Source organism: Podarcis muralis, chromosome 17, assembly GCF_964188315.1.
Source record: "Podarcis muralis chromosome 17, rPodMur119.hap1.1, whole genome shotgun sequence".
Lineage (NCBI taxonomy): Eukaryota > Metazoa > Chordata > Lepidosauria > Squamata > Lacertidae > Podarcis > Podarcis muralis.
In genome coordinates, this window is record NC_135671.1 from 31,770,795 (window position 1) to 31,783,885 (window position 13,091).

General features: G+C 46.2%; 1 protein-coding gene across 5 annotated transcripts in view; it reads left to right on the top strand.

Moving 5' to 3' along the window:
• The first annotated feature begins 1,676 nt into the window (after nt 1-1,676).
• RASAL3 (RAS protein activator like 3) overlaps nt 1,677-13,091 on the top strand; it is a 70,375-nt gene continuing 58,960 nt past the window's right edge. Inside the window, exons 1-4 of one of the 5 annotated variants that reach the window (XM_077920958.1) lie at nt 1,677-2,654; nt 3,054-3,204; nt 5,972-6,127; nt 7,285-7,435. The gene's annotated coding sequence lies outside the window, so the exon portion shown is untranslated. Of the gene's footprint in view, nt 3,205-4,432; nt 4,525-4,556; nt 5,913-5,971; nt 6,128-7,284; nt 7,436-13,091 lie in introns of those variants that run through there. The other 4 variants (XM_077920957.1, XM_077920959.1, XM_028712420.2 and 1 more) reach the window with 4 other exon arrangements.

Here is a 13,091-nt window from a genome sequence, read left to right on the forward strand (position 1 = left end):
TGGAAACTGCTGATGAAGTCAATCAGCCCAGTTAGGTTAATAATCTCTGTGCCAACAGTTGCCAGGAAAGTATCTGCTTTGTGATGTAAGCTTGGGCCAAAATGTTACTATGGAAACTAATTCACTAAAGATGCTTCAGGAAAGGGAGTAGAAAAAGCCACAACTTCCTCCCTTGACCCTGTCTGAAGTGTCTGCGTCCTTGAGGGAGAAAACCAGGCAGTTCTGGGACTGGTGCTGGAAAAGACAATAAGGCCTAACTTGCCCTCTGTGAGAACCAAACACTGACGGTTTGGGTGATGCCCCTAGAACCCTCCCTAATGGGGTCCCTGCTGGAGTGTAATGTTGGCAACCCTTCCATCTTCTGTTCAGCCTGAATATACATGTAAAATAAGCCTTGATCATAGAAAAAGACACCAGTCTCCAGGAAACCTTCAACCCAAGGACGCCAGATGGAAGGTACGTTCCGAAAGACTTGGTCTGCTCAGAGCCTGGGGTGTGGAGAATGAAAAGATATTTAGAAAAATGGTTGACTAGTCCAGTGAAATAACTTGCCCAGGATGCTGCCAATGATACGAAAGGCTGCCTCCATTCCCATCACTCTTTTCAGGAGTTAAGATCTGCATGGGGGCAGGCTCTTGTGTTAGTTCTACCCACCATCAAACATGGGGGGGGGGGATGGAGGGCAGGAGGTGGGGGAGACAGGCCTTTCTGTATGGCAGCCCCTACATAGCGGAACTCCCTCCCCATGGAGATTTCCCTCCCTGCTGAAGATTTCATCTTTTTTTGTAACCCCGACATTTCTGTTACACTCATCTCCTTTTGTTGAAATTTATACTGTTCTCCATCTGGAACAGTTTTACTGGGAAAGTGCCCAGAGTGGCTAGGGAAGTCCAGCCAGATGGGCAGGGTATAATAATAATGATGATGATGATAATAATTTGCACCACAGGGGGTTGGACTAGATGATCCCTGGGTTCCCTTTCTAACTCTGGGCTTCTTTTATCTATTTTTATAATGGTATGCTATATAGCTGTCACCCACCCTGGGACCTTCTTGTGAAGGGCAGGTAAGAAATCTTACAGATAAAATAAAAGGGAAGAAGTGTGTGCAAACTTAGGCTGGGACGTAGGCTTCCGGGCCTCAGGTTCCAGTAAGGTCTCCAGCGCTTCTTGTGGGATGCCAACATCCAGCTAAGGAGGGGGGAAGGCGTGCAGCAGGAGGGAGACGCTGGGCGTGGTGCAGATGATGGAGACCGCCTCCCCAAAGTTGGACAAAGAGAGCAAACTGGACCTTGGGGGAGACGGACTCACAGCTGGGAAGACTTGGAAGACACATGCAAGAAATGGGGGGTGGGCAGGTGGGGAAAGCAGAAATCTGGCCAACCCTGAAGGCCAGCAGCCCCATCCCCTTTGCTCCCATCCCCAATTATAAGCCCATTTCATGAGGGGAACTGGGAGGCCTGAAAGACGGAGCATGGCCAGGGACAGGACTATTTGCAGGTGTGCACAGTTGCAGAGCAGCTACAGTCTTGCATCCTGCGGAAACTCCATGCGCCCCAACGGCCATGATGTACGGGCCTCGCCAGGATGTTTCCCAGGCAGTGCTGAGCCCAGCTGCAGCCTACCCAGCGGGAAACCCATCCTGTCGAGGACAATCCGGTTTTGGGCAGCAGGGCCCGTGACATCCCCTATGGCGGGCAAAAGTTAAAAGTGTTCTGTCAGAATGACGAAACCTCTGGAACGACTGAGGCACCTTCAAATGTGCAGTGTGATTTGTAGGCTGAGATCAGTAATTTTCAGAAGTAGGCATACCTTGAAAAAAGAGGCCTTCACCCCGGTATGGCTTCCCTGTATCACATATGATGGTAGTCCCAGTGCAACTGGTACAGATGTGAAGCCTTTTCTATCTGTGGCAAATTTGTCTGTGAAAGAAATAGTTCTGCATCTTGCTAGAGAGATTGAGAATCTTAAGTTCCTCTTATCCTTTTTCCTTTTTTTGATTATAGATCACTCTTTCCAGATTCATTTCTCTTTTTTTAACATTTCAGTTTAGTATTGGTTATAAATGAGGGGCAATATCTCCTTTTCAAGGGGAATTAAGCATAATAAGTTTGTGTTGTGGTTTATCTGGGTCTGGGGTAACTTTTGTTTCTGCTTGTCATACTTTTGTATTGTAAAAATTTGGCCATATCTGCGCTACACATGTAAAGGTCTAGGATACCATTTTTGAATTATGGGAATGGGGCTCTCTCAGAGTGAACCCCCCCCACCTTCCAGCTCTCATTCCCCACCCCAGGGTGTGGGGGGCATCATTCGAAGCCACCGTAGCCTCATACTCCTTCCCATATTGGAGGCAGCCTAGCTTACCTCAGAGGGTTATTGCGAGGATAATTTGGACAGGGAAAGCACACCATGTACAGTATACCACCTTGAGTTCCTTGCAGGAAATGTGGGGTTTTCAAGTGAAAGTAGATCACCAAGGAAGACCCCCAGAAAGTACAAACGTGTTTCTGAAAGCTCCCTAGAGGTGGTGAGTTAGCCAGGTGGAGAGAGGTGTAGCCCACACCCTAAAATGAAAAGGCAAGAACTTTCCAACCACTGGAACACAATGACTAAAGGAGGAAGATGTGGCCAGACAACACCTTGGGCAGGGAGGTGAGTTTTCATGAGGTGGTAGAAACTGGATCACAATCAAGGCCCACTTTATTCCCTTTGAATCCCATAGGGATGCGAGGCTGGGGGTAGGAAACTGTCAGGAAAGCCCAGATCCAGCTGTTCTAGCCCTCCTTGTGAGGGGTAAATTAAAGGGCAGGGCAGGTGCTTGGAAGCTGGATGAAGATACCAAGTGTTGACATGGGCCTGAGATGGAGAGAGAGAGAGAGAGAGAGAGAGAGAGAGAGAGAGAGAGAGAGAGACCACAGTCCATTGGGCAAGGCCTTGGCCAAGATCTGACTTCACAATGGGCGGCAGAATGTTTTGTTTCCCAGGAAACCAGGTGAGTTGTTTGAAAGGATCCTGAGATCAGTTAAAAGCTCATTCAACTGTCTCCCTCAGATCATTTGACACCAGAGATGCCTTTTTGCTTTAGAGAACTGTCTTTTTTGGATCAGTTGGCATCAGAAACATGTGTCTCCTTCAGACAACTCTCTTTATCTCAGTTGAAAGCCCAGAGAATGGTCTTCTGCCTCCCCTGCTGCCACAGAAGGTAAGGTAAGCGGGGAAGAGGGGAGACATTCTGAAGCCTTGTTCTTCCCCCCACCCCGTGGGCAGTTTTTAAAGATGCTCCTTGAGCTTATTTGACCTTCATAAATCCCATGCTCCCAGGGAGTGTTCTGGTTAATTTTCTGATTTTTTCATCTGTCTCCATCCAAATGGCAGGAGAATTACCACCACCCCCCAAAAAAATCAGTAAAATCCTCCCCCCACCCCCAATTTCACCATTCACAACTAGGAATTTCTAGGAGCTCATTTTTCACACAGCCCTAAAATACACCCCCCACCTCTGCAGGGCTCACACCTGCACCCTTAAGTATTCCCTCCTTCGGGTGCATTTCCAGCATCTTGAATTAGTTTCTCAACCCCCAACTCCTATCAGGGGGATGTAAAGGTGCAGTCAAGTGCAACATACTGACAGAGGACTAACGGCCTCCATGTTCTAACCGGTTGCTGTGACAACCAGTTTGTCGGTTGCTGGTAGTTTTGAAAAATAACTGCTCAGTTGCAGTCACCTCAGGACCAACTTCCCTCTGGTATAGTTTATTTGCTTGTCATGTAACCTAAGCCTGCCTTCAGGTGCAGTTCTGTAAACCTGAATGAATCTGAGAGTAAAATAGTTTTATATTAACATGAATCAGATTCGACTGTGTATTCTTTAAAAGGTATTCAAAGGGAATTTTTAACCAGGAAGGCATCTTTAGTAGTCGAACTCAGGCGACTCAGCAACAAGTTGATCGCTGCATAAACTTATAAAGGGGATTGTTTAACTCTGCTAAAGTAAACCTTCCCACACTATCAGCCCTAGATAGCAGATCCGGGATGTCAGATGTCATGGAGTAGGGGGAGGAGGGCAGTTGGAATCTAGCAGCAACATCTGGAGGGTTTGGAAGGTTAGACACATAAAACAAGGTGATTTAGCATCATAACACTGGGTAGCTAGTCAGGAGTTTGTCCTGACCATGATTGTGAATGGCCAGAACTCGCCACTCACTGTCTAGTGTGGAAAGTGGAGCAAAGGACCTTTTTAGGAGAGAAGACCCTGGGATCAGTTCTGCACACAAAATGAAAAATTGTGTCACTGTGGGCAAAGAGAAGTAACCGGCTGTGACCTTTGTCTGTTTAAAAAAGTCAAGTGGTGACTTGACACATAGGTAAGAAAGGCTTTCTGATTGAGAAGTGCCAAAATCGCCTCAAAATGTGTGGCTGGTGGACACAATCTGCAAGGAGGAGGAGGAGGAGGCCCTCCCCTGCGTCTGGAGAGCTTACTCTCATTTGCTTGGCACCTAAAGGTGTACAATGAAGGCACCAGGTGAGCCTCACTTGAGAAAATAAAACCCCTTTTATAAAACTTCCTCCTGTTCTTGGTGCCTGCTGGTGAACCCAGAAACATGGCACCTCTTCCCTCAGCCCTTTTCTTGGAAATGCAGGCAGGGCACTGCAAGAAAGAGGGAAAGAGGCAATGTCTTCTGCTCTGAATCTCACTGTGTGTGTGTGTTGGGGGGCAGGCGGGGGGCAGAGAGAGTTAAAGGCCAAAGGCCTGGTTATAGGAGAAACCTTTTCACCTGGTGCCTAAAAACATATGGTGATCGTGCTAGTTCAACTATACAACTGTGAAGCCTTTTCTATCTTGGTAACACGATAATTTGTCTGTGAAAGAAAGAGTTCTGTGTCTTGTCAGGGAGACTGAGAATCTTAAGTTCCTCTTACACTTTTATCCTTTTTTTTTTTGTTATAGATGACTTTTTCCAGATTCATTTCTTTTTTTAACATTTCAGTTTAATATTTGTTATAAATGAGGGGCAATATCTCCTTTTCAAGGAGAATTAAGCACAACAAGTTTGTGTTGTAGTTTATCTGGGTCTGGGGTAACTTTTGTTTCTGCTTGTCATACTTTCGTATTGTAAAAATTTGGCCATATCTGCGCTACACATGTAAAGGTCTAGGATACCATTTTTGAATTATGGGAATGGGGCTCTCTCAGAGTGAACCCCGCCACCTTCCAGCTCTCATTCCCCACCCCAGGGTGTGGGGGGCATCATTCGAAGCCACCGTAGCCTCCTACTCCTTCCCGTATTGGAGGCAGCCTAGCTTACCTCAGAGGGTTCTTGTGAGGATAAGTTGGACAGGGAAAGCACACCATGTATACCACCTTGAGTTCCTTGGAGGAAAGGTGGGGTTTTCAAGTGAAAGTAAATCACCAAGGAAGACCCCCTGAAAGTACAAATGTGTTTCTGAAAGCTGCCTAGAGGTGGTGAGTTAGCCAGGTGGAGAGAGAAGGTGTAGCCCACACCCTAAAATGAAAAGGCAAGAACTTTCAAACCACTGGAACACAATGACTAAAGGAGGAAGATGTGGCAAGACAACATCTTGGGCAGGGAGGTGCGTTTTCATGAGGTGGTGGAAACTGGATCACAGTCAGGGCCCACTTTATTCCCTTTGATTCCCACAGCGATGTGAGGCTGGGGGTCCAAAACTATAAGGGAAGCCCAGATCCAGCTGCCCTGGCCCTCCTGGTGAGGGGTAAATCAAGGGGCAGGCCAGGTGCTTGGAAGCTGGATGAAGATACCAAGTATTGACATGGGCCTGAGATGGAGGGAGAGAGAGAGAGAGAGAGAGCCCACAGTCCATTGGGCAAGGCCTTGGCCAAGATTTGACTTCACAATGGGCTGCAGAATGTTTTGTTTCCCAGGAAACCAGGTGAGTTATTTGAAAGGATCCTGAGATCAGTTAAAAGCTCACTCAACTGTCTCCTTCAGATCAGTTGACATGGCAGATGTCTGTCTGCTTCAGAGAACTGTCTTTTTTGGATCAGTTGGCATCAGAAACATCTGTCTCCTTCAGACAACTCTCTTTATCTCAGTTGAAAGCCCAGAGAATGGTCTTCTGCCTCCCCTGCTGCCACAGAAGGTAAGGTAAGTGGGGAAGAGGGGAGACATTCTGAAGCCTTGTTCTTCTCCCCCCCCCCCCCGTGGCCAGTTTTTAAAGATGCTCCTTGGTTATTTGACCTTCATAAATCCCATGCTCCCAGGGAGTGTTCTGGTTAATTTTCTGAGTTTTTCATTTGTCTCCATCCAAATGGCAGGAGAATTACCACCACCACCCCAAAAAAATCAGTAAAATCCTCCCCCACCCCCAATTTTACCACCCACAAATAGGAATTTATAGGAGCTCATTTTTCACTCAGCCCTAAGTACCCCCACCTCTGCAGGGTTCACACCTGCACCCTTAAGTATTCCCTCCGTCGGGTGCATTTCCAGCATCTTGAATTAGTTTCTCAACCCCCAACTCCTATCTGGGGGATGTAAAGGTGCAGTCAAATACAACATTCTGACAGAGGACTAACGGCCTCCATGTTCTAACCGGTTGCTGTGACAACCAGTTTGTCGGTTGCTGGTAGTTTTGAAAAATAACTGCTCATTTGCAGTCACCTCAGGACCAACTTCCCTCTGGTATAGTTTATTTGCTTGTTATGTGACCTAAGCCTGCCTTCAGGTGCAGTTCTGTAAACCTGAATGAATCTGAGAGTAAAATAGTTTTATATTAACATGAATCAGATTTGACTGTGTATTCTTTAAAAGGTATTCAAAGGGATTTTTAACCAGGAAGGCATCTTTAGTAGTAGAACTCAGACGACTCAGCAACAAGTTGATCACTGCATAAACTTATAAAGGGGATTGTTTAACTCTGCTAAAGTAAACCTTCCCACAGCCCTAGATAGCAGATCCGGGATGTCAGATATCATGGAGTAGGGGGAGGAGGGCAGTTGGAATCTAGCAGCAACATCTGGAGGGTTTGGACACATAAAACAAGGTGATTTATCATCATGACATTGGGTCAGGTGAGGGGTAAATCAAGGGGCAGGCCAGGTGCTTGGAAGCTGGATGAAGATACCAAGTGTTGATATGGGCCTGAGAGGGAGAGAGAGAGAGCCCACAGTCCCTTGGGCGAGGCCTTGGCCAAGATCTGACTTCACAATGGGCTGCGGAATGTTTTGTTTCCCAGGAAACCAGGTGAGTTGTTTGAACGGATCCTGAGATCAGTTAAGAGCTCATTCAACTGTCTCCTTCAGATCAGCTGACACCAGAGAGGTCTTTCTGCTTTAGAGAACTGTCTTTTTTGAATCAGTTGGCATCGGAAACATCTGTCTCCTTCGGACAACTATCTTTGGCTCAGTTGAAAGCCCAGAGAATGGTCTTCTGCCTCCCCTGCTGCCACAGAAGGTAAGGTAAGCAGGGAAGAGGGGAGACATTCTGAAGCCGTGTTCTCCCCCCACCCCATGGGCAGTTTTTAAAGATGCTCCTTGGTTTTTTGACCTTCATAAATTCCATGTTCCCAGGGGGTGTTCTGGTTATTTTTCTGAGGTTTTTTGGTTTGTCTCCATCCAAATGGCAGGAGAATTACCACCTCCCTGCCCCGCCCCCCCAATCAGTAAAATGCTGTCCAGGCTGGCAAAGGGTCATTGCTCAGTAGTGGAGCCTGTGTTTTTGCATGCAAAATCCCTGATGCCATTTCCAGGCAGGGCTGGGAAGCCCCCTAGAGAGCTGCTTCTGCCACTCAGTGTAAACCATAGGGAGCTAGATGTGCTAATGTGGTTTGAGTCAGTAGAAGACAGCTTCCTGTGTTCTCATTTAAATCAGCCCTTTGGGACTGTGAGGACTAGAATCTTATATTGTATTTAGGCAGGGGAGAAATTAGGCTTTATTTTCCCCGGGTCAAAGACACAGTTTGGCACCCCGCCCACATGTACATAGGACTGGGAAGGAAGACTCCTGCCTGAGGCCCTGGAGTGCCACCTTCCAGTCAGCGTGGAGGTAGACCAATGATCTTACTGGATAAAGCAGCTCCTTAAGGCCCCACCAGGGGTGACTCTTTGGGCATCGCTCCCAGTCCAGGAAGAGAGCAGGATCCATCTCTCCTTGAAAGGCAGAACCCAACTCTTCTTTAAAAACAAAACCTACTTTAGCTGCGTTGTTTCCGAACTCTGGTGGGATTTGGCGTCTATCTGATGTTCCTCCCCTTTCTGCCTTCTTTGTGCACAGCTGTTTATGATGGAGGCCTCTCACCTGCGGTTCCTGCACATCCCAACTGTCCTTCCCCAACCTTGGAGAGTTTCTAAAGATCCCAAATAAGGCTGCTTCTCTTGCTCAACTGGAGACCCTCCAGACTGTTGTGCAGGCCATCGCCTCATCGTGGGTCCCTCTCCCCAGCTCATAGGCCTCGCTCAGGAGGATAATTGGAGGACAGCAGTAGATGAGCCCTGCAGCAACTGGATCAGGCCCAAGGAACCCTGCTAGAGTGGCAGCCTGTTCTCAAAAGGGCCTACAAGCAGCATGGCAAGACACCAGTGATAAAAAGGGAGACCATAAAACCACGTTTCCTTGTTCAAAGGTGGGAAACTGCACAGGCCAGTCCTGGTGTATAGACTCTTCCTCCGTCTTGTCTCTCTTCAGATCCACAAGTGCTCTACCACTTCGTCGACACTTCAGAAGTGGCACCCCAGGTATATAAGTTGGTGGCGTCCAGCCCTTATGAAAGGAGGCAGGGGCTTAAGCCACAAATGGATCAGATTTGGAGCCAGACTATTCTGTGTGTGGCTGTTGCACATTCATCCTCCACTTCCCTGCTTTTTCAGTCATGGATTCGGCTATTCGGCTGCTTGCTGTCCAGCTGTGGGTGAAGCTTGACAAGATGCCTCCAGCCTGTGTTTGGGAAGGTTTTGAAGCTCCCACCACAGTCCTCCACCAAGAGAAGCAGACAGCAGCCATCCCATAAGAAGGGAGCAGCCCCCCCCCTCAAGAGACGAGAGCATCTCTATACTCCCAGAGTATCTGTTTCTTTAAAATATATGAGCATTTTTTTCTTTTCTTTTATTAATATTTTCATTTATTTTCCAAATTACAGTAACAACAATAAAACAACAAATTGTCCAACAACAAACAACGAAAACTTGTCCTGGTATTTGTACAGACTTGTATCATTATAATAAAGTTTCATTGAATTATTCCAAAAGGTCTCATTTAGTGGTTTCCTTCGGTGATCTAAACCATTGTTTCTCAACCTTGGGCCTTCATCATCCCTGACCACTGGTCCTACTAGCTAAGGATGAAGGGTGTTGTAGTTCAAAAACAGCTGGAGGCTGTATTTTAAAAATACATTGCTCCAGAAAGTTTTGATGTTATTGAGGTGCCACCACATATGCATATAAGTACCTTTTACAGCACATTTCCTCCAACAATTGGGGCTAAATTCTTTAGCTATCCGGGATAGCCTTATTGGTACATAATGCCACCTATGCAATAACTTTAATGAAGACTCCCAGATTATGACAGAAACTGATTTCAATGTCAGACTACAAGGCAGCCTATTTTTCATTAGGTATGTGAATTTCTAAGGGACGCGGGTGGCGCTGTGGGTTAAACCACAGAGCCTAGGACTTGCCGACCAGAAGGTTGGCGGTTCGAATCCCCGCGACGGGGTGAGCTCCCGTTGCTCGGTCCCTATTCCTGCCAACCTAGCATTTCGAAAGCACGTCAAAGTGCAAGTAGATAAATAGGTACCACTTCGGCGGGAAGGTAAACAGTGTTTCCGTGTGCTGCTCTGGTTCGCCAGAAGCGGCTTAGTCATGCTGGCCATATGACCCGGAAGCTATATGCCGGCTCCCTCGGGCAATAAAGCGAGATGAGCTCCGCAACCCCAGAGTCGGTCACGACTGAACCTAATGGTCAGGGGTCCCTTTACCTTTATGTGAATTTCTAGGTCCATTGCCCAGGACGTTCTTGCACTTACAAAATTGCCATATTCAGGGGCTATTAGCACTCTGTAAATTGAAGATGCTATCTCCTTAAACAATTGGAAAGTTAACAAAAATGTGTTCTAACATTGTCAGATACCTGTATGCCTGGACAGAGAGATCTGGTTTAAAAAGCAATCCTAACAGCTGGTTAAGGTGATACCACAACCATCTGAGATTTTGTAGACTGACAAGGAAAAGTTCACTCCATGTGGGAATGCCATTTACATTAGAATATTTTTAAAGTAGAGTCTGTTCCCAACTGCTCCAATCCAGCCATGCCCCCCGCCTCCTGAAAAGGCAGGGTGCGAGGGGTGAGAAGAGGGACTAGCTTAAAAAACTTTTGATTTCCATATGGTCACTGTAGCATATAGGAAGGGGTTTGTGCCTTAGCAAGCAAAGTAAGTGAGAAAAGACCTGCTCTATAGAACTTCTGAAAGTTCTGTTTTCGGCTTCCGGAGGCAGCGCGAAACGGTAATGGCGGTCCTCTTCACTCTCTGAAGAGGGGCTCCGCGGAAAAGGGTCGCACGCTGCGGCATAGCGGCAACCCATCAAGAAAAACCACGGGTAGAGTGAGCCCGTGGCCGTGGGACTCGGCGGGCACCAGAAGCGACCCCGAAAACGCGGAAGGAACCCCGTAAGGGGCTCCGGAGCGCAGAAGGGGGAGCGGTGCTGTGAGTTCATCGCTCTATCCGCGGAAGCGAAGCCGCGCGGCTGTTACTGATGAGCGCCGACCTTTCTTCTTCAAACATCAGGCTACAAGCAACATACCCGTGAGTAAGGGGCATTAAATTTGGAGACTAAATTGCTGAATTTGGCTGAAAACGGGAGACGGGAAAAAGGAAGTCCGTCTTCCGATTTTGCTTGCAAGATCAAAGCAAAGACTTTGAGGAGCGGAAAGCGCTTTAAAAGGGAACTGTCAAAAGTTGGGACTTTCGTGCGTTTACGGAACTGGCTTTTAAAAGGGAAAGAATAGTCTTTTTTCTCAAGCTAAAGGACTTTAAATTGGAGCTATCCTCTTTGTTTATGGACTGTTAAGGTTAAAGAGCCAAATCGTCGGGCTGCCAGACAGGAGAGAATTGTTAAACTGCGGAAACTGTTACTGAAGTTCAACTGTTACTTTTGAGCATAACAGACTTGACACTGTTGCACTGTTGCAGACACCTTTTTTGAGACTTTGTTAAATTTAAAAGAGAGCTCTGGAGAATCTCTTTTTTGTTCCGGGACTATTGAGCCTTTGTATTGGAATTATAGGGACTTTAATGGCGGAAAAACTTCCTTCTTTCTACTAAACTTTGGTGGCACTCCCCCTAGAGGACTATGGAATTATAAAGGCCTGGGAACTGCTTTTTATTTTGACTTTCTCTCTACTGACTGTTTGTAAACTGGATCTGCCTTTCTCATGGGACAATAGATAACTTGACCTTGAACATTGGCAGATGTGGAATGAGTGGTTCAGGGAAAACAAGAGCAGCCAAAGCCAAAGAAGCTAAAGAAAAAGAAAAGGGAAAAAAACCTGCACAACTTGTTCAGACAACTTTGACTCAAGCACGTAGATCATCGGTCCCAGCTGTGCTGGTAGCACAGAAGGCGGAAGCTGAAAAATCTGCAGTGGAAGATATGGCAGCAGGAGGTTCTGAAGCAGTTTTGAAACAAATTTTGGAACAACTGTCAACCTTAAATCAAAAGGTGGATGATCAATCATCAAAAACTGACCAATCTATATCCTTGATTCAGAAATTGACTGACCAGGTTTCCCAGCATACACAAGCAATTGAAAATTTGCAAGGAGCAACAGCTGAAAACCGTAAACTAGCTGGGGAAGCCATTCAAAAAGCAGAGCAAGCGAAATAGGAGGTCGAGGAGATCAAGGGAGAAGTCAAGCCTCTGCACAAACAGATAGGTGAACAACAAGCCTATCTGTCAATGGTGGAATTGAAAAATCGAGAGAACAACCTCAGATTGAGAGCCATTCCAGAACTTGAACAAGGAGACTTGATTGGTTATCTGACAACAGAATTTTCCAAGTTCTGGGGTATAAAAGAAGATAACGACTTTAAAATTGTTTCGGCATTTAGACTGGGAAGAGTGGTAAGGAAGGACAGATCCAGAGACTGTTTGATAATTTTGAGATCAAGGGAAGAGAGAGACAAGATACTAGGCCTTCACTTTAAAAAATCACTTGAAATACAAGATAAAAGGGAGGAAATCTACAGAGATATACCGAAACAACTATTGGACCTCAGAGCCGCCTATACAGAACTGGCAAAACTGTTGAGACAAAACGGAATTCCTTATAGGTGGGAATTCCCACAAGGACTATCGTTTACATACAAAGAAAAGAAGGTTAAAATCAAATCGACAGAAGATCAGCAAAAGTTCCTACACGAACACGGAGAAGACCTCCAAAAAGGAGCAGCAGCAGCTTGGCCACTACCGGGCCTAACACCTGGAGCTGGATCATCGCCCATACCCTCGGGAGCAGAGGAAAAGGAGGAGACCCCACAATAGGATCAACAAATTAGTACAGGATGTCTCTGCAGCTATTAAGTTGGAATATAAATGGTGGAAACTCCCCGGAAAAAAGAAGGAAAATATTTCATATTTTGAAAAAAGAACATTTGGACCGTATCTGTTTGCAAGAAACTCATGTGACTAGGCTTCACAGGAAAGTGTTAACCAACAAAAGATTAGGCCAGGAATTTATCTCATGGGACAGAGTTAAGAAAAGAGGAGTGGTAATTTATGCAAAGGAGAGTCTGTCACCGAAATTTTTATTCAAAGATGAACAAGGAAGAATTTTGGCGATTGAAATTCAGACACAGGGAGAAAAATTCCTGATATTAGGAATATATGCACCCAACGATGGGAAATCAGAATTTTTTAAGAAGCTGCACGAGACTATGCTGGACTATTTGGACTACTCCAACATCATCATGATGGGAGATATGAATGGGGTCGTATCTACAAACATGGATAAGTCACAAAGCCAAAACTTAACAAAAGATGGCAGACTGCCTAAAACTTTCTTTGAACTAACTGACAATATGGACTTGATTGACATATGGAGGACAAAAAACCCCTTA